Source organism: Tamandua tetradactyla, chromosome 21 (genome assembly GCF_023851605.1).
Source record: "Tamandua tetradactyla isolate mTamTet1 chromosome 21, mTamTet1.pri, whole genome shotgun sequence".
Classification (NCBI taxonomy): Eukaryota; Metazoa; Chordata; class Mammalia; order Pilosa; family Myrmecophagidae; genus Tamandua; species Tamandua tetradactyla.
This window is the reverse complement of record NC_135347.1, coordinates 8669946-8691218: the sequence shown is the minus strand read 5'-3', so window position 1 is coordinate 8691218 and position 21273 is coordinate 8669946. Positions and strand designations below refer to the sequence as shown.

The window sequence follows — 21273 nt, the reverse complement described above, 5'->3', positions numbered from 1 at the left end:
AAGAGACATATTATGCATTTCATTTTCAATCAACTATACACAGCTTGCCTTCAATGACAGGCAAACCCAAGGGCTGTAGTTATAGCTGCAGAAAAAAACCCAAGGACCTTTTGAATATTGCATAAGCGCATATGGGATTCTCTGCTTTAGCATCCTATGAGAACGATGGTGATCAGATTGTTCTGAGGGAAACAAATTATAGGAAAGCTTTTGCCAGAAAACATTGAAATCATCTTCTGTTACCCAGGGACTGTTTTTCCAGATGCCTGTAATTAATTCCACATTCAAAGCCTGTTTTCTAGTGGAAGAAAGATAGGCTTCTTTCTAATGTTTTAAAGGGTTAAAGGTGGGAAAGTTTCTTAATTTATTTCCTTGAAGAAAACAAAATATAACAAAGCAGCAATAAATCCCTTTTAAGGATTTATTGAAATGTCAAACTCTAGGGGACCGAAGCTGTAAGAGGAAAATGAATAAACAGCAGATTAGCATTTAGACAATATTCTTTCACTGTTTGACTATAGAAAATAATCCTGAATAGAATTAATTTGGAATTTGGAAGGAATTTGAATAGTAGAGGTAAAGCATGCAAATAATTGAGTAAATTTAAATCTTGTAGGAACATTTATTGGAATAAATTAAGAAATAGCATGATCACAAAGATTCTTTTGGAGGCTGTAAATATAAAGCAAGAAGAAAGTAAGAAAGAAAGTTTATATTTAGCCAAGAGTTTTCTGCAATTAAGGAAAAGGAGTTTTTTGTTTTTCCTTTTAATTGGAATTTTTTTTAAGCTCCAGTTCAATTGAGAACTAAAATCCATCATGGTAATGACCATTGAGAACCATAATTTGCTGGTGTGTTGTCTAAGCTAGAAGTAAAATAAGTCCAAACCTGTCTGCCCAGTTCCTGACCAGAAGAGATAAGAAATGATTATCTCACCAGTTATTTGGAGTATTTGGAACCCTTTCAATAAAAAAAGGGTACATCATTAAAATAGAAAGTTTTCTTCTAGTTGAGGACCTGGACACATAATTTAATTACTATAGTTTATTCAGAATAAATTGTGGACTTTTCAGCTATTTTTCCATTTAGAGGTAATTGTAACTAGATGTCCTTTAAAAATGTATATTTGCAGTAAATGCAGAAACTTAAAAATAAACTAAATTAGGAAGTCTTTTATTTCACTGATGAGTTGTTCCATTACTTGGTCAGATCATATAACTGAATGGGGTTTATTTGCTTTATTCAGCCTCCTTCCTGTATGGTATAGCCTTCTGGAGAATTGTTGGGCAAGATCCATCATTTTGCACCTTGAGATGCTAAGTCTGGTACCACTTTCAATATAGAAAGTAGAAGTTCACTTTTCCTTCTCAGGTCACCCCATCTAGTAGAAGGGTCTGGAGTAAATGGAAGTGGGCTCTGCTGAATATTGTGAGAACACCTAAAAGGCCAAAGAGCTTATGTGGGGAAGACTGCCTATGAAGGGATAGTAATTGGAACAAATCACTGCCCAGATGGTTGTTTAGGCGAGGAGTGATAGTCTTAATAATATTGACTTCCCTTTGAATTCCTTTCTCTTGACTTCTATTAGTTTGAGTGGGCATCTGTGATGGGGGATACCCTTGCTGTACCTATTTTCAGGGGCAAAAAGCAGAATAGACTCAGGATCACTGGAGCCTGGGCTTACAACTGCAGGTGTGCTTCACTGAGAGCTGCCACGTTTCACCTGATGGCATCATCCCAATTGCTTAATAAGAAAATTGATTAAGAGGAAGCACTTGGCCTTCTGAGCGCAGCTACTGCATAACCTTAAAATGCTAAATAATTATGAATAATGCAGAGAATCATTATACAATGTGGAATAGTGAGAGGTGACGGACAGGTGGCATATTCTCTTTTCCTTTCCCTCCCTCGCCGTCTCCTCTATCTCGTATTTCTCCCTCCTTTCCTTTCTACCCTTTCCTGCCTTTCCTTTTTGCTTCCTCTCTATGTCTCTTCATTCACCAAATGGTTATTCTGTGATGTAAGCATGATTTACCATAAATATTTAGTAAAAATTTCTGCTTTTAAGCTAACTCTCTTTAGTGTATTTGTCATTGCTGTAATATCTAAAAGTGAACGAGGGAGGGAAAAAGCGAAACCTTCCAAATCCAGTCAACTCATGACCCTTGAATGCAATTACATTACTATTTAAGCATAACAGTATTTCAAATGTATAGATCTCCTGAAGTCATGAGTGGAATTGAAGACCTATCTCATTAGTACAGATCTCTCTTCATAGAAAAGCCATTTGAGTTAGTGCATTTTAATGCCCGATGTTTTTTCCTGACTATGTTTGAGCATGAGGTAGCCAAATATCTACTGCATGTATATTTGATTATTTAAATTCTTAATGTAAAATTTGAAACATATTTAATTTCCTTAAGACTATGTAGCAGGACAAACCAATTATAAAAATGCATTCAAAGCTAATAAACTTTCTTTCTTCTATGATTTAAAAGAACCAATGCTGGCTAGACTTCAGCTCACTTATCATGAATAATCCAATGATTCACACTCTCCTGGCTGAAGAATTTAGGAATAACCCCCTTTTGTAAGGAGGGTCTTGGTGTTATAGTGAAGATCTTTCATTAATTCACAGAACTGCCATTGCATTCCAGTTTAGTATAGCCATTTAACATTGTGTCTGACTGTCCAGCATCTAGGCCCCCTCAAATCTTGGGAGAATCCCTAACTTGTGTGGTCTAGAGGGGGCAGTGTCCATTTCTCACTAAGGAAGTGCAGAAGGCTTGGTGCCTTTTCTCCTCTAACCCTGGTAACATGGTCTTGACATGAAGTAGGTTCAGCTGATTGGATGTTCCTGTCAAGGATTTAAAATCTTGGATAAGTGAAGAAAAGAAGGGACAGTGGGTTTCCTTTGCAGAGTGGCAGTGAAATGGTGTGTCCAGTGGTGCCAGTGTCCTGGCATGTTATTACTGCCAAACATGACGTAATTACAGTTTCTTGATTTTTCAGACTTTCTAAGTCTGATTTTTAAACTTCCATCAATTCTGTAAGTCCTCAATACTTCCCCCAATAAGTTAAAATTTTGGTTGACAGGGCCAGAATTAGTAACTGAGTTACATAGAAATATTGGCCACAATTCTTTTTGAAATTGTTGTGATTTTACTTCTCAAATAGTTAAAAGTAGCTTCAGCAATAGACTGTAGTTGATTAGAAATGATTTCTTCATATAGTTAAATGATAACTATCACATATATGTGTAAATGCTTATCATAATGAGGAAAAACTGGTTTAGAAAAAAGGTTCTCTGTTTGGTTTTTGTCTTAAAGAGTCACTAAAAGTAATAAACACGTTTAGTTTCCTTTTTAATGGTTTTCAGAAGTAAAAGTATGCTTTGATTACAGTGGAAAATATATATTGAACATCTATTTATTAATTAAACTGAAAATGTAAAATGTTGATACTTCCTTCACAGTTAAAGGCAACTTGTCAAATCTTAACTATTCAACAAAAATACTAGGGAGTTACATAGAAGAGTAAAGGCATTTGGGGGCTTTCTCGAGATCTAGATGACCAGAGACAAATTGCAAGCTCTCAGGTAAGTGATAATAATGATAAGAAATTCGATACTAGATACTATACAAAGTCTTTACATACATTAACTCATAGCATCATATTTTATCTGCACTAAGCAATAAAGGATCTCCATTCAGCCATTATTAACTAACAGATTGTGGCTGTTCTTATTTTATGGTTCTAGGCAAATAACCAGAGACATAGCAATACAATAAATGTGATTTCCCAGGCTTGCCAGTTGCTAAAACAGAGTCTCCAGGACTACGTTGAATGCTTAGGGTAGATCTGCACATACTAATTTTAAAGTGTATGTAATTACTAAGGGACAGTAATTCCCACAGAAGCCCCAGCCTCTGAAATGTCATTGTAGGGTAATAGTTTTACAAATTCACAAATGTTAAATTGATCTGAAACAATCTCATGTAAACACATGTTAAGGGGCATCCAGTCTTTTATAGGCTTTTGATGAAAGTTAACAGATCTTTCATCTGGGATGAATTATGAAGAACAGCCAAGATTTCTAAGAATGTCCTGGTTTGGAATTAGCATTAAAATGTCTTTCTGATGTTTTGGTGCCTTGAGACTGTCCTGAGAAAGTTCTGGAAGACAGAACTACTATGAATTTGAAACATCTGTTTTACCTTCTCCTCCTTTTCTTCCACCTCAACTTGTCAGAATCTGAAGTTTGCTTTTGAGGCTTTGAATATTCCCAATTATTGACTATGTGGTCTCCACTATTTTATCTATTTTTTCCTGCAATAATGCCAGACTTTCATTAGCTCTGTGCTGTGCCCTTTCCATTTTCAGTAGACTTGACACATTAGTTAAATCTTTCAGATTTTTGGGAGGCACTTCTAGCATTTCATATAGTTATAGCAATCTTTCTTCAGGCAGTTAAGATGGTATTGGATTTGTGTGTTTTCTTTGTTACTTAAATTGCTATTATTACTGATCCCATCACAGATTTCAAAACTCTCAGCTACTCTTTGAAAGAGGGTGTCAAGTTTTCTCTCATTGGATGCTATCTTTACCTGTTTCAGATTAGTATTTTTTGTTTTCCTGCCATTCCAGAAGATAGATGCTTTCGTTGTTTCTTAATTTTGTTCATTATGTTCCTACCCTCTTTCTCTGACAACTCCATTTCTTCATCATCAATTTTTAGTTTTGGATTTCGTTTTAACTTTCGAGATTTTTTTCTTGGAGGCATTTGATTTGTCAGGCATCCTGATGTAAGTGGAAACAATTATAACAGTGCTTCAAAATCCTAACTCCTTTTGGAGTAACACTCAGGAGAATTCTGGCTTCAATTCTTAATCTTTCCTTAGATCCAGATATTCAAATCTTTTGCCATATGACTTTGCAGCCCTCTCCGTTAGAGGTGGATTATAACTCCTGGTGCCCTGACTTTGGACTTGGTTATAAACTTGCTTTGTCCAGTGGAATGTGGGCAGAAGAGACAGTGTGCCAGTTCTGGGTTTGTACCCACACCATTACATTTCTGCCTGCCTTCTTGTACTGTTGCTGTTGCCATAAGAAATGCCTGGACCCCAGAATGAATGCATATGGGGTGAACCTCAACCTGACCTGCAATGAGGAGCAAAACCTAGCTGGATCTACACCTTGAAGAACTACCACTCAGCCCAGCTAACCTAGATTAGCTGACCAGTAGATGAACCACAGATGTTTGAGTGAATCCAACTGGGATTAGCAAAATCACCCTCACCCCCCACCAAGCTAACCTGAAGATTCCTGTTTTGTGCCTCTGACCTTTTGTGGTTTTGTTTCATGGTATTACTGTGACAATAGCTAACTGATACATATTTGTTACATGTAATTGAAAGGACCTTCAAATGATTTAGATTATTTGAAGGAAGCGTGTGTGTGTGTGTGTGTGTGTGCATATGGATATGTGTGTCTTGGAAGAGGGGTTTTGTATCTTTTGGGAAGGTAATTCTGTCTTTATTTCAGTGACTAAATCCTGTCCAACATCAGCAATCATATTTTTTCTATTCTTCTGGTTGTTGATTAGTTGGTATGAGCATATATCCAAGTTCTCACCAATGAGTTATGTGGGGAATTTCTGCATGTGTGTGTGTGTGTGTCTGGTTTTTTTCCCTGAAAAGAGAGATATGGGGGAAAAGAAATCCTCTTTCTTCCTGTTCTTTCATATTCATACCTGAAGTGGAGGCAGCTATATTACACCCGTTAGGGAAATTAGTATTAAGTTTCAGATGAAAGCTGAGCAGAACAGAGCATAAACATGGAATGAACATGGGTTCATGGACCATGGAATTTACTGATTTTGATATATCCTACCTCTGGACTTTGTGTTATATGAATTATTATATTTTCTTTATTTTAGAGCTGATTGGTCTGGGTTTACTTTTATTTGCCACTGAAAGCATCTTGTTGTGAGTGACATTGAGTGTGTGTGTGTGTGTTTGTATGTGTGTGATTGAATAAAGCAGAAGTCTGGGTGCAAAGAGGAAACTAGCTTAGGTTATTTCTCATGAAGCTATATGATATGAATGAAGGCACATGTTAAATGGCATGAAAGCTGAGGTCAGATGGAAAACAGCCCACACCCACTTGGCTTTTCCTCTGTACCCCCTGTCACATTTTTATTTGCTCTCTATGGATCACCAGCAGTTGGTGGGAATTATACTTTCATTGTTGACCCTTTTTGCAGATTCACACCTAGAAAACTCTGTCCCATAAAAATGCCTCTGGCATCTGAAGAGAAGTGGATGTTTGGCAGATTAATTTGCAACATCTCTCATATGCAATTGGATGGTGTGCTCTCTGAACTTTGACTCTGTTTAGAGGATCTCAACTTTTGCTGATATTAGAATACTTGGGAGCTTTTTAAAAATGCTGATATCATGGATCATTCTCCAGGATAGTTTATACCTTAGGTCACAAAAGATGAATCAATAAATTAAAAAATATGGAACTCATACATGTATCTTTTCTTATTACAATGGAAAGAAGTTGGAAATCAGTAACAGAGGGAGAAATTGAAAATTATTAAATATGTGGAAATTAAACAATATGCTCTTAAACAACCAGTGAGTTGAAGAGGAAATAAAGAGAAATGAGGAAATATCTTAAGGCAAATTAGAGTGAAAATGAAACATTCCAGTACTTATGGGATGCAACAAAGTCAGTGCTCTAAATGCAAAGGCAGTGCTCAAAAGCATTTACAGCTCTAAATGCTTACATTAAAAAAGGAGAAAGATTTCAAATCAGAGACCTAACCTCAAAGCTGGAAGAGCTAAGGAAAGAAGAACAAATGAAACCCAAATCAAGCAGAAGAAAGGAAATAACAAAGGTTAAAGTGGAGAAGAATGAAATAGAGAATTAAAAAACACTAGAGAGAATTAATAAAACCTATTATTGTTTATTTAAAAAGATAAAAAAATTGATAGAACTTTAAATAAACAAAGAAAAACAGAGAGAGGGCACAAATAATTAAAATCAGAATTGAAATGATAGGGGTGGACATTACTACTGACCCACAGAAATATAAAGGATCATAAGAGGATACTATAAACAACTGCATGCCAACAATTTGGATAACCTGGATGAAATGGACAAATACCTAAAGCACACACACTACCTATACCATCTCCAGAAGAAATGTAAGATTTCAGCAAAACAGTAGCTGGTAAAGAGATTGAATCAGTCATTAAAAAACAACCCAACAAAGAAAAGCATGGGATCAAATGGCTTCATAAGTGAATTTTGCCAAACATTTTAAGAAGAATTAACATCCATCCTGCTCAAAGTCTTTCAAAAAAAATTAAAGAAGAGGGGATGCTCTCTAACTCCTTCTGTGAGGCTAACATTACCCTCATATCAAAGCAGATAAAGAGAGCTCAAGAAAAGAAAACTACAGACCAACATCCCTTATGAATATAGATGTGAAGTTTTTCAACAAAATTCTAGCAAACCAAACCCAACAGCACATTAAAATAATTACACAGCATGATCAAATGGGATTCACCCTAGGTATGTGTTCCGGTCTGAATCTGTGGTGAACCCCAGAAAAGCCATTGCCTTTAATCCTCATTCAATATCGCTAGGTGGGGGCATTTTGACTGTTCCCATGAAGATGTGACCCACCCAATTGTGGGTGGTAACTTCTGACTAGATGATTTCCATGGAGGTGTGTCTCTACCCACTGAAGGTGGAGTTGCTTACTGGAGTCCTATAAAAGAGGAAACATTTTGGAGAATGAAACAGATTCAGAGAGAGCCAGTGAAGAACGACATAGCCACAAGAAGCAGAGTTCCACGAACCAGAGACCTTTGGAGATAAAGAAGGAAAATGTCTCCCGGGGAGTGTCATGAAACAGGAAGCCAGGAGAAGAAGCTAGCAAATGACGCTGTGTTCACCGTGTGCCTTGCCAGATGAGAGAGAAAGTCTGACTGTGTTTGCCATGTGCCCTTCCAGATGAGAGAGAAATGTTGAATGTCTTCTTGAATCAAGGTATCGTTCCCCGGATGCCTTAAATTGGAATTTCTATAGACTTGTTTTAATTGGGACATTTTCTTGGCCTTAGAACTATAAACTAACAACTTATTAAATTCCTCTTTTTATAAGTCATTATGTTTCTGGTATATTGCATTCCAGCAGCTAGCAAACTAGAAGAGTATACAAGAGTGGTTCATCATAGAAGATCAATTAGCACCACATTAGCAGAATGGAGAAAAGAAAACCACATAATCACCTCAACTGACACAGATATGGCATTTGACAAAATCCAGCACCACTTCTTCATAAAAGCACATAGTAAACCAGGAATAGAAGGAAACTTCCTCAACATGATAAAAGGCATATAAGAAGCCCACAGGTAATGTCATACTTAATGGTGAAAGAGTAGACTGAAAGCTTTTCTCTAAGGTCAGTAACAAGACAGGGATGTCCACTGTCACCTCTGTTATTCAACATTGTGCTAGAAGTTCTAGCCAGAACAATTAGGCAAGGGAAAGAATTGAAAGGCGTTCACATTGGAATGGAAGAACTAAAACTTTCTCTATTTGTGGATGACATGATACTCTGTACAGAAGTATAAAACTGTTAAAAAAAGACATAGGGAAGCTACTTCAGGAACTTCTTTTAGACATTGGTATCTTAGACTTTACGCCCAAAACACAAACAACAAAAGAAAAACAAAGTTAATGGTACTTCATCAAAATTAATAACTTTTGTGCTTCTAAGGACTATCATGGGAGTAAAACAATGACTTACACAATGGGAGAAAATATTAGAGTTCACATATCTGATAAGTGTTTAATATCCAGAGTATATAAAGAGATCCTTCAACTCAACAACAAAAAAGACAAATAGCTCAATTAAAAAAATAGGTTCTTAAAACACTTTAATAAGCGTTTCTCCAAAAAAGATACACACATGGCCAAAAATCACATGAAAAGATGTTCAACATCTATAGCCACTAGAGAAATGCAAATCTAAACCACAGTGAGACACTTTTCACGCCCACTAGAATGGCTACTATTAAAAAAAAAGAGACAGAAAATTACATGTGTTAGACAGGGTTGGATAAATAGAAGCTCATTCATTGTTGGTGGGAATGTAAAACAGTGCAGCCACTGCAGAAGACAGTTTGGCAGTTCCTTGGAACGCTGTGTAAAGAATTACTGTATGACCTGACATTCCCACTTCTAGGTATATACCCAAAGAACTGAAAACATGGACTTGAACAGATATTTGCATAGTGATATTCATAATGACGTTACTCACAATTGTCAAAAGATGGAAGCAACCCAAGTGTCTGTCAATCAATGAATGGATAAACAAAATGTGGTATACTGACACTATGGAATTATTATTTAGTTGTAAAAAGAAATGAAGTCCTGAAACATCATGTTGAGTGAAATAGCAGGTGCAAAAGAACAAGTATTGTCTGATCTCACTGATATGAAACAATTAGAATAAGCCAACTCCTAGCGTCAGAATCTAGAATATAGTTTCTATTTGGGATGATAGGAAAGTTTTGCTAATGGATGGTGGCAATGGTAGCAGAACATTGTGGGAAAAAAAAAGAATAGCAATTATCAGCCTGCATGACAGGCTGACCCATCCAATGCTGTTGATCTGAATTGAAGCCACATTGGGTTATATATAACCCCCATAACTGCCTGATCTCACTTAACCAGAGTCAGGATTTGAAAATGGCTGAGCATTGACGAGTGACCTCACGTACCCTACCCATTCACCATGCCCCTCTTTCCTAACCAGTTGTATCAGTTGACCTACATAGGAAATGAGACACTTAAAATATACATAACACAAGTGGAATTGTAACAGTGCCAGTGGTTGCATGTGTAAAAAGTAATGGCAGGCTGTATTCCAGAACAATGAAATCAGAAACTCTGGTATATGTGGGTGGGTTAGTTACCCTTTGCTATGTAACACGGTACTCCACAAAGTAGCAGTTCAGAGCAACAACAAGCATTTATTTTTGATTCTGTAGGTCGGGGATCTGGGAACAGTTTAGCTGTGTGGTTCTGAATAGGGGTGTGCCATGAAGTTGGGTGACGATCTGCTTTCGGTATAGCTCACTGACATGGTTGCTGATATAAGTCCCAGTTCTTTGCTGGCTGTTGGTTAGAGCTTCAGTTTTTCACCAAGCAGACTTCCCATAGGGCTGTCTGAGGGTCCTCAAACGTGGCAGCTGGCTTCCTGAAGATGAGTGATTCAAGAGAACAAGAAAGAAGCTACTGTGTCTTTTATGACCTAGTGTCTGAAGTCATACATCATCATTTTACAACCTACTTGTTATAAATAAGACCCCCCCTGATTGAGGACGTCCTCACCTTAACTGAAGCAGCCTCCTCTAAAGGTGTTTCCTATTCTGGCAGGATAGAAGGATATGACTGGTCCTTTTACCAAGGGAATAAGAAAATCTGTTGCAGCTAAGAGGACAGAAATTTAAATAATAGGCAGCAAACAAGCATTGCTGGCCCCTTCGTGGTACAGAATTTTTCCAGTGCAAATGGTGTGTGGAAGCTCACAGGAGATGGGTACTTCACTTATTTATAAAGTTATGAACTTACGATTTTTCTGTCAAGATTGCTTGGGGAATTAATGCTTATAGTAACAATCTAACATTTAAGAGCAATGTGCCAGGACCTGTTCTAAGCATTTTTTCAATAGTAATCTTATGAACTCTCTGAGTCAGGCACTGTTACCATCAATCTCACTTTCTGGAGTAAATGGAGGGACAGGAAGGATAAGCAAACTGCCCAAAGTGGCTCATCTAAGAAGAAACAGAACCGAATTCCAGGCAGTGCAGCTGACATTACTGAATTGTGTAACATAATTCCAGGAAAAACCTTCCCAGTTTTTCCCAGGAGGACCCTGAGGCATGACTTGGGTGATATAGCTATCATTATTTACACTGGGAGGATGAACATCTCAAACTCTTCCTTTACATCAATAGAGATGATCTTTTATTTACTACTCATCTAAAAGAGGCAAACACTCCAGTTACAAAAATAACTCCCTTCGATTCCAACATACATACACATATATTTATACAATGAAATATACATACATTCATTCATTTATTGTTTGATTGATTTATACACACAAAACACATACATATACACACATGCATACATATATATTAATTTTTTCAACCTCTCACGTAGTTATTCAGGGCAGCTCCACCCAGTGCTCTGTTATGAGCTATGAAGTTGAACTATGAAAAACCATCTTGAGAGTTCATACCACAGGGAAGAGCACAGGGCTGATTTCTGTGCACAAAGCCTCACCTCATGGTTACACACGTTCTACGTGGCTCAGCTCTGAGACCAGCAGGGGCCTCTTGAAAGCGCATTCATACTTTACATTCAGTGCATCCTCTGCATTATGGTGCATGCAGCTGCTCCTGTTTTGGAAAACGGGCATTTGCCTTTCATTCTTTCTTTTTTCACTGTTCTAAAAAAAAATGTTACATTTCTGTATATGAAATCATAACTGACATCCTTCCCTTACCTGTTACTCAGGGACCTGCAGAAACCAAAGTTTTGTGGTCCCCTCTCTGGCTTCTTTCTAGGGCCTTGCGGGGTCCTGGATTCCAGATCTAGGGGTCTCCACATTTTCCCTGCCTTTCAACTCCCCGCCTCCCACCTCCGCCTCCCCAGCACTTTTCTCGGAGTCATGGTACAAAGAGGCACAAGAAGAGGTAGGCAGGAGAGCTTTCCCAGGAAACCTCAGTTAGCAACAGTAGATATATGAAAACACTCAACAGTTGGGAAAATCTAGTCCCTCATTCCTCCTAACCCAGAAAACTCTACTATTTTAGAATCACTAGATAGAGGGAGGCACTCTACTTCTTTTTAAGTGTAATTCTACAAGTTATATTGACATACCCTATAATCATCCAAAATGTACAGTCAGTGGTTCAAGGTAACTTCACATCACAATCAATTTTTGAACATTTTTATTACACAAAAATGCATACAAGAATACAAATAAATATGAAAAAGAGCATCCCAAATTTCCCATATCCCTCATCCTCTCTATTATTTATTTTGTCCTAATTTTTTTACTCATCTGTCCATTGCACTGGTTAAAGAGAGTGTCAGCTACAAGGTTTTCACAATCACATGGTCATACTGTAAAAGGTATACAGTTTTACAATTGTTTGCAAGAATCAAGGCTACTGGAATATAGGTTAGCAGTTTCAGAAATTTCCTTCTAGCTATTCAAATCCACTAAAAACTAAAAAGGGATATCTGTTGAATGCGTGAGAATAACCTCGAGCATGTGACCCCTCAACTCTATTTGAAATCTATCAGCCACTGGAACTTTATTTTGTTTAATTTCTCTTACCCTCTGTCCAAGAAGACTTTCTCAATCCCATGATGCCAGGGCCAGGTTCATCCCTGGGAATCATGTTTTATGTCACCAGGGAGATTTATATCCCTGGGACTTATAAACCATGTAAGAGGGAGGGCGGTGAGTTCACCTGCCAAAATGGATTAGAGAGAGAGGCCATATCTGAGCCACAAAAGAGGTTCTCTGGGGGTGATTCTTAGGCATACTTATAAGCAGGCTTAGCTTCTACTTTGTAGGAATAAGTTTCATAAGGGCAATCCACAAGATTGGAGCCTGGTCCATCAACTTGGCAATTGCCAATGCTTGTGATGATATCTGGAACTCCCCAGGTGGGGAAGTTTAATTTTTCCACGTTTTTCCCCATTATGTGACTTTGCAAATATTTTTTTTATTCTCTGCCCAAATTACTCTTGGATGTATTGGGGCAGCACAATAACCAGTACAAACCAATAAGATCTCACTCCCTCTTCAAGGTTCCACATAAATATGGTGTTCAAATAAACTGACCTTGCAAGTTAAATTAGATTATGTGCTACAGAAAATATAAGCTTTGTACCATAAACATCTCTTCCTTTGGTCTCACACAGAAATTGACACTTTAAAATATTGTCAATAGCTTACTTTACCTTTTAGTCTGATTTACCTTAGTCCTAACCAGATCTGCTTCATTCATATCTCTAGTTGAAGTGTGATCTCTTTATCAGTTTTTTAAGCAGTTGCTGAGTGCTGATGTTCAAAGCTGCAGAAATCTAGCTTTTAGTCTCAGGTGTCTCATAGATACTTGAAGTACCAGGGCCTGTCCAGATTATACACAAAGAGCTTAGCATTTCAGAATTTAGAAATAGCAGTTACAACTCAGGAGTAGACGTGACTGCTGTAGGAGCTTACAATCTAGGAACTTTACAATGAAATTCCCCTGATAACCCTCTTGGGTTCAATTCGTAGAGTTTGCACATTATATTTAGCCTATATTAGCAAGGCATTATAATATTTGTCTTTTTGTTTCTGTCTTATTTCACTCAACATGCTGTCCTCAAGTTTCATTCACCTCTTGGCATGCCTCACAACTTCATTCTTACTTGCAGCTGCTCAGTCTTCCATTATATATATATATATATATATATATATATATACACACACCACATTCATCCGTTGATGTACCCTTAGGCTACCTCCATCCATTAGAAATTGTGAATATTGCCACCATAAACACCAGTGTGCAAATGTCCATTAATGTTCCTGCTTTCAGTTCTTCCAAGTACATACCTAAAAATGGAATTGCTAGATCTTATAGCAGTCTTATACTTAGCCTCCTGTGGAGCCACACACTGTCCTCCAGATGAGATGCTCCATTCTACTTCTATACTAACAGTGAATAGGGAACATTCCATCCTTCTCTCTACATCTTCTCTAGTGCTTGTATCTTTCTGTTTATTGTTTTAAACAGTTTTATTCACATGCAACATAATCCATCCTAAATAAATAATTAATGGTTCCCAATATGATCATGTAGTTGTGCTTTCACCACCACAATCTATAGAGGATATTTCCATTTCTTCCACAAAGAAAGAAGAAGAGGAAGAAAAAGAAAACTGAAAAATAAAAAATATAAAATAAAAATAAAAATAAAATAAATAAAATAAAAAGAAAAAACAACACCAACACCAAGAATCATATACCCCTTCCTTATATCCCTCTTTCTGACATTTAGTTTTGATATATTTTCTTTGTTACACTTACTAGAAGCATATTACAATGATACTGTTAGCCATAGACTCTAGCTTGCATTGAATGTATTTTTTCCATATGTCATCCCATTTTCAACACCTTGCAGTATTGGAATTCATTTGTAAAAACATTCTTATATTTGCACATTTAATCACCATCATTGATCACTCTAGATTTTGCTAAGTTATTCATTCCCAGTCTTTATTGTCTATATTTCCTTCTGGTGTCATACATGCCCCTAGCCCTTCTTCTTTCAACCATATTAACACTCATCTTTTTTCAATGTATTTATAATATTGTGCCACCATCAGATAATATTGTCCTATCCATTTCTGGATCTTTACAATCAATCCTGTTGAATGCTCTGCACTCCTTCAGCATCGAATGCTTGATCTCTACCCTCCTTCTACCACCTGAAAATCTAAGTTCTCAACTTTAGCATTCAATATTTGCTCATTAATATTAGTTCGTATTAGTGAGACCATACAGTATTGTCCTTTTGTTTCTGGCTAATTTCACTTAACATAATTTCCTCAAGTTTCATTCATGTCACATGCTTCATGACTTTCTTCTATCTTACTATTGTATAGGTGCATACCACTTATCCATGGTAATCCACTCATCCATTGATGGACATTTAGATTGTTCCCATCTCTTGGCAATTGTGAATAATATAAACATAGCATGCAAAGGTCTGTTTGTGTTCCTGGCCTCAGTTCCTCCGTGTATATACCTATAAAGAAATGACTGGATCATATGGAAATTCTATACTTGGCTTTCTGAGGAACCACCAAACTGCCTTCCAGAGTGGTTGCATCATTCTACATTCCCACCAATAGTGGATAAGTGTGCCTCTTCCTCCACATCCATTCTATCACTTGTAATTTTCTGTTTTTTGATAATGGTCATTCTGGTAGATGTGAGATGATATCTCATTGTTTTAAGTTACTAGTTTTAAGTTATTAGCGCAAATATTTAGGTTTTTGATTCATTTTGAGTTCATTTTTACATAAGGTGCAGATAAGGACACTCTTTCATTCTTTTGGGTACGGGTATCCCAAACACTATTTATTGAAGAGGCTTCTCTGCCCCAGTTGCATTGACCTGACCGCCTTATCAAAGATTAATTGTTAATATATGAGAGCATCAATTTCTAAACACTCAATTTGATTCCATTGGTCTATTTGCTTATTGGCTTTTGATTTGCATTTCCCATATAGCCAGTAAAGTTGAGCATCTTTTCATATGTTTTTGAGCATTGTACTTACTCTTTGGAAAAGTGTCTGTCCATGTTTTTTGCCTATTTTTTAAATTGAGTTGTTTGTTTTTTGTTGTTGTTCAGTTGTAGGATCTCTTTATATATTCTGAATGTTAAACCCTTATCTGATATGTGGTTTCCAAATATTGTCTCCCATTGTGTAGGCTGCCTTTTTACTTTTCTGACAAAGTTCCTTGATGCACAAAGTTGTTTAATTTTGAGGAGATCCAATTTATCTATTCTTTCATTGCTTGCGCTTTGGGTGTAAAGTCTAGGAAACCATCTCCTATCACAAGATACATAAGATATTTCCCTATGTTTTCTCCTGAAAGTTTTAAGTTATTAGTGAAGATGTTTAGGTCTTTGATTCATTTTGAGTTCATTTTTACATAAAGTGCAGATAAGGACCCTCTTTCATTCTTTTGGGTATGGATATCCAGTTCTCCAAACACTATTTATTGAAGAGGCTTCTCTGTCCCAGTTGAGTTAGCTTGACTGCCTTATCAAAGGTCAATTATTCATATATTACAGCATCAATTTCTAAACACTCAATTTGATTCCATTGGTCTGTTTACTTATTGGCTTTCCTATTGCTTATTGGTTTTTCTATTTCTGAAAAGCAAGTTGTTGGGATTTTTAACTGGTATTACATTGAATTTATTAATCAATTTAGGTAGAAATGACATTTTAACTATATTTAGTCTTCCAATCCATGAGCATGGTATGTCCTTTTACTTAATTAGGTCTTCTTTGATAGATTTCTTTTAGCAATTGCTGTAGTTTTCTGTTTATAGATCTTTTGTGGCTTTGATTAAATTGATTCCTAAATATTTGATCATTTTGGTTGCTATCGTAAGTGGAATTTTTTTCTTGATTTCCTCCTCAGACTGCCCATTATTAGTATATAGAAACGTTACTGATTTTTGCATGTTGTTTTTTCAAATTGAGATATATTATATATTCACATACAGTATAATCATCTGAAGTGTACAATCAATGGTTCACAGTACCATCATGTAGCTATTCATTCATCATCACTATTTTTAAACATCTACATTACTCCAAAAAAACCCTAAAATAAGGAATAAAATAAAAATAAAAGTAAAAAGAACTCTCAAAATTTCCCATGTACCCCCCTATTATTTATTTATTTTTGTCTTTTGTATCTTACTCATCTGTCCATACACTGAATAAAGGGAGTGCCAATCACAAGATTTTCATAATCACATGGATACATCTTTAAAGCTTTATGGTTATTCAATTGTCTTCAAGAATCAGGGCTATTGGTTACAGTTTGTTTCAGGTATTTCTCTCTAGCTACCCCCATATAACAAAAACTGAAAAGGGATATCTATATTCTGCATAAGGATAACCTCCATTATGACCTCTAAAATCTATTTGGAATCTTTCAGCCACTGGAACTTTATATCACTTCCTTTCTTTTTCCACTTTTGTCAAGAATGCTTTCTCACTTTCATGTTGCCAGAGCTAGGCTCATTCCAAAAAGTCATGTCCCATGTTTCTAGGGAAATTTACACCCCTGGCAGTCATGTTCCACATAGGATGGAGGGCAGTGAGTTCACCTGTGGAGTTGGCTTATATAGAGAGGCCACATCTGAGCCACAAAGAGGTTCTCAAGGGATGACTCTTAGGCATCGTCATAGATAGGCTTAGTGTCTCCTCTGCAGGAATGTTTCATAAGGGTAAGTCTCAAGATTGAGGGCCTGGCCCATCAAATTGGCAGTCCTCAATGCTTACAAAAGTATCAGGAATTTCCCAGGTGGGAAAGTTTAATATTTCCACCAGTTCCTCACAAGGACTTTGCAAATACTTTTTAATCTACCGCACTGATTACTCTGGAATGTATTGGCACATCACTCCAACTTGTATAAACCAACATAATTTCATTCCCTATTCAAGGTTCCGTGTAATTATGATGTTAAAAAAATTGACCATACAAGTTAAATTAGTTTGCTACAGAAAATATAAATTTTGCATCAAAAGAACATCTCTTCTTTTGGTCTCATACAAAGTTGAAGTTTGCAAATACAGTTGTATCAGTTAAAGTTCTCTACAGAAACAGAACCAACAAGAAATACAAATATAAAATTATGGAAGTGTCTCAGTAACCACGGGAACGTAGAGTCCAAAATCTGTAGGGCAGCCTGTGAAGCTGACGATTCTGATGGAGGGTCTGGATGAACTCCACAGGAAAGTCTTGCTGGCTGAAGCAGGAAGAGAACCTGTCTCTTTTGAATCCTCTTTAAAAACTTCCGGTGATTAGATTAAGCATCACTTATTAAAGAAGACACTCCCCTTGACTGATTACAAATGGAATCAACTGTGAATGTAGCCAACATGATCATTATTTAATTCTATGAAATGTCTTCATAGCAAAAGACAGGCCAGCACTTTCCCAACCAGACAAACAGGTACCACCACCTGGCCAAGTTGATACATGAACCTGACCATGACAGTCAAACCCCTGTCAACTTGGCAGCTATATTCATCACTTTAAACCATGCTTAATTTCTAAATAGAAAACAATAAAAGACACAGTTTTTTCTCACCTAACAATACTCAACTGTCTTGCATATAACTGGAAAACATTAAATTTCTCCAGAATAGGGTGCACATCCTTGGGTAATATTCATTCTTAAATCTGATGCTTTACAACTTAAATAGTATAATATGAACAAAACAGCATTACAGTCCTCATTTCTGTAACTGATCACATGTTCGTAGTTCATATTTATCAAAACATTCTTCCACTACCCATTCCATATTCCCTTTACCCTCAGTGAGCACTTCAGCTGGCCATGGTTCTTTGTCTGGTTGAGTGACCCAAACCTTCATTCCTGAAGCTTCAGAGCCATTGGTAACCCTGCTTGGATTAGGTTGTTGCAGTTTTTCATTGATTTTAATCACAGGGCATGGTAGTACTAAAAGATGCCCTAGGGGATTGCCTATATTCCAGGAAAATTCTTTACCTTTATTGTGTAGTTGCAGTCCTATTTACCCTTGATAGTTAGAGTCAATCACCCCAGCCAGTAATTTAATCCCCTTCTTGGCTTGTTGCTCCAGGGGCATGAGTAGCCCAAAGTGACCAGGAGGCAGAATTAAATCCCAGTTCAATGGAATCATTATTTCTCCTGGTGGAAACACTCTCTCTTTTGAAACTAAAACCTGTAGACTAGCAGAGCTCAGGGTTGCAGGGACAGGAAGCAAAAATTTTCCTAGTGGATCACTAGGGGTAATAGTGGGCGGTACCACTTCCATTTCCATCCCTTGGTTCCTGGACCTATGGATCCTGGCTATGGGAGAAACAGCACTATTCAGCGGATGCTGCTTCAGAGCATGCACAGCTTCCTGGAGAATATTACCCCAGCCCTTCAAGGTATTGCCACCTAGTTGGTACCATAATTGAGTTTTCAAAAGGTCATTCCACTGTTGTATCAATCCAGCTGCTTCTGGATGATGAGGAACATGGTAAGACCAGAGAATTCCATGAGCATGTGCCCATTCCCGCACCTCATTTGCTGTGATGTGTGTTCCCTGATCAGAAACAATGCTGTGTGGAATACCATGATGATAGATAAGGCATTCTGTAAGCCCACAGATGGGAGTTTTAGCAGAAGCATGGTGTGCAGGGAAAGCAAACCCATATCCAGAGTATGTGTCTATTCCAGTTAGAACAAATCACTGCCTCTTCCATGAAAGGAGTTGTCCAATGTAATCAACCAGCCATCATGTAGCTGGCTGGTCACTTCGGGGAATGGTGCCATATCGGGGGCTGAGTGTGGGTCCCTGCTGCTGGCAGATTGGGCACTCAGTGGTGGCTGTAGCCAGATCAGCCTTGGTGAGTGGAAGTCCACGTTGATGAGCCCATGCATAACCTCCATCCCTACCACCATGACCACTTTGTTCATGAGCCCATTGGGCAATGACAGGAGTTGCTGGAGAAAGAGGCTGACTGGTATCCACAGAATGGGATTCTTGATTATTAAAACCTTCCTCTGCTGAAGTCATCCTCTCATGCTCATTCACATGGAACACAAATATGTTCATGTTTTTAGCCCACTCAGAAAGGTCTATCCACATACCTCTTCCCCAGACCTCTTTGTCACCAATTTTTTGATTATGTTCTTTCCAAGTCCCTGACCATTCAGCCAAACCATTAGCAACAGCCCATGAGCAGTATACCAACATACCTCTGGCCAGTTCTCCTTCCAAGCAAAATGAATAACCAGGTGCACTGCTCGAAGTTCTGCCCACTGGGAGGATTTTCCCTCACCACCGTCCTTCAAGGACACCCCAGAAATGGTGTCCACTTTCTGGTGGTACCTGCTGAACGATCTGTAAACCAGGTCCGAGTCTTTTCCTCCTCAGTCAAGGAACTCCCCAAGAGGCCATAACTCTGGTTTAGGAAAGAGAAGATAATGTGGCAGGAGTGGAGACCATGGGTATTTGGGCTACTTTCTCATGTAATTTATTTCTGCCTTCAGGACCTGCTCTGGTCGTATCTCATATATCCCATTTCCATTTTATGATGGAGTGCTGCTGCACATGCCCAACTTTATGGCTTGGTGGGTCAGACAACACCCAGCTCATGAAGGTAACTCAGGTCTCATGGTAACTTGGTGGCCCAAGGTTAAGCGTTCAGTCTCTACTAAGGCACATTAGTAGTCCAAAAGCTATTTCTCAAAAGAAGAGTAGTTATCGCAGCAGATGGTAAGGCTTTGCTCCAAAATCCTAAGGGTCTGCATTGTGATTCTCCTATAGGGGTCTGCCAAAGGCTCCAAACAGCATCTCTATTTGCCACTGACACTTCCAGCACCATTGGATCTGCTGGATCATATGGTCCAAGTGGCAGGGCAGCTTGTACAGCAGCTTGGACCTGTCAGAGCCTCCTCTTGTTCAGGTCACAACTCAAATTAGCAGCTTTTCTGGTCACTCGATAAATGGGCCAGAGTAGCACACCCAAATAAGGAACATGTTGTCACCAAAGTCCAAAGAGACCAAGTAGGCATTGTGCCTCTTTTTTGGTCTCCTGGAGTCTAGGCATGTGTTTTCCTTGGTTAGCTTATTCTGAAGGTTGTTTCACTTCTACGTAGGGTTTTCTTGTTGGTTGGCTTTGTTATCTATCAGTTCTTTGGTGATCAGTTCAACTTATTCTAGGCCTCTAGTATAGCTTCTATTTAACTGATCAGAATTTTTCAGCTCTTGTTTTTTTTTTTTTTTATTTCTTTGCCCTCCCTATATGAACCTTTATTTTGAAGAGACCCTCCCCAGATATGATGAACCCCAATCAAATTTTCCCAAACCCTAAACCTGACAGACTCATTCTCAGTAGGAAAGTGTGATCAGCATCAAGTGTTCCTGAGCATAAGACCAGGAAAAGGTATGTGGTGCCTTTAATTTTCAGTATACCCTCCCTTCTAGGGGCATGGTTGAGACTGATGCTGAGGTAGAAGGTGGGCTTAGATTGCTTCGGTTTTCCATTCCCCTGGGACCTGAATTTCATGAAAGAGGGCCACTGCTTGAGCTGGACCCCACTTCCCCTTTTCTTTGGGAAGATGCACACTTCAGGAAATTATCTCCTCCATTTGACTCAGTACTTTGTGTCTCAGACCTATCTAAACTCAACCCTTGCCTGGCTCCCACTGACAACTGAAAATGTTCAAGACTTTCTCTAATAAGCTACTTAGAGCCATTTTTAAAAAGAAGAAGAAACAAAAAAAATAAATTCCTTTTCAAAGCCAGTACCCAGGTTTACCAGTCAAGAACTGGAGGGTACCTGGCTCTATGTGCCACCCTTTGGTACTCTGAAATTGGCTGAC

The 21273-nt window shown here is 37.9% G+C and overlaps 1 pseudogene; it reads right to left on the bottom strand.

Annotated features, from left to right (window-relative positions):
* Positions 1-4009: 4009 nt before the first annotated feature.
* On the bottom strand, positions 4010-4799 carry LOC143665144 (centromere protein Q pseudogene; annotated as a pseudogene).
* Positions 4800-21273: the final 16474 nt, after the last annotated feature.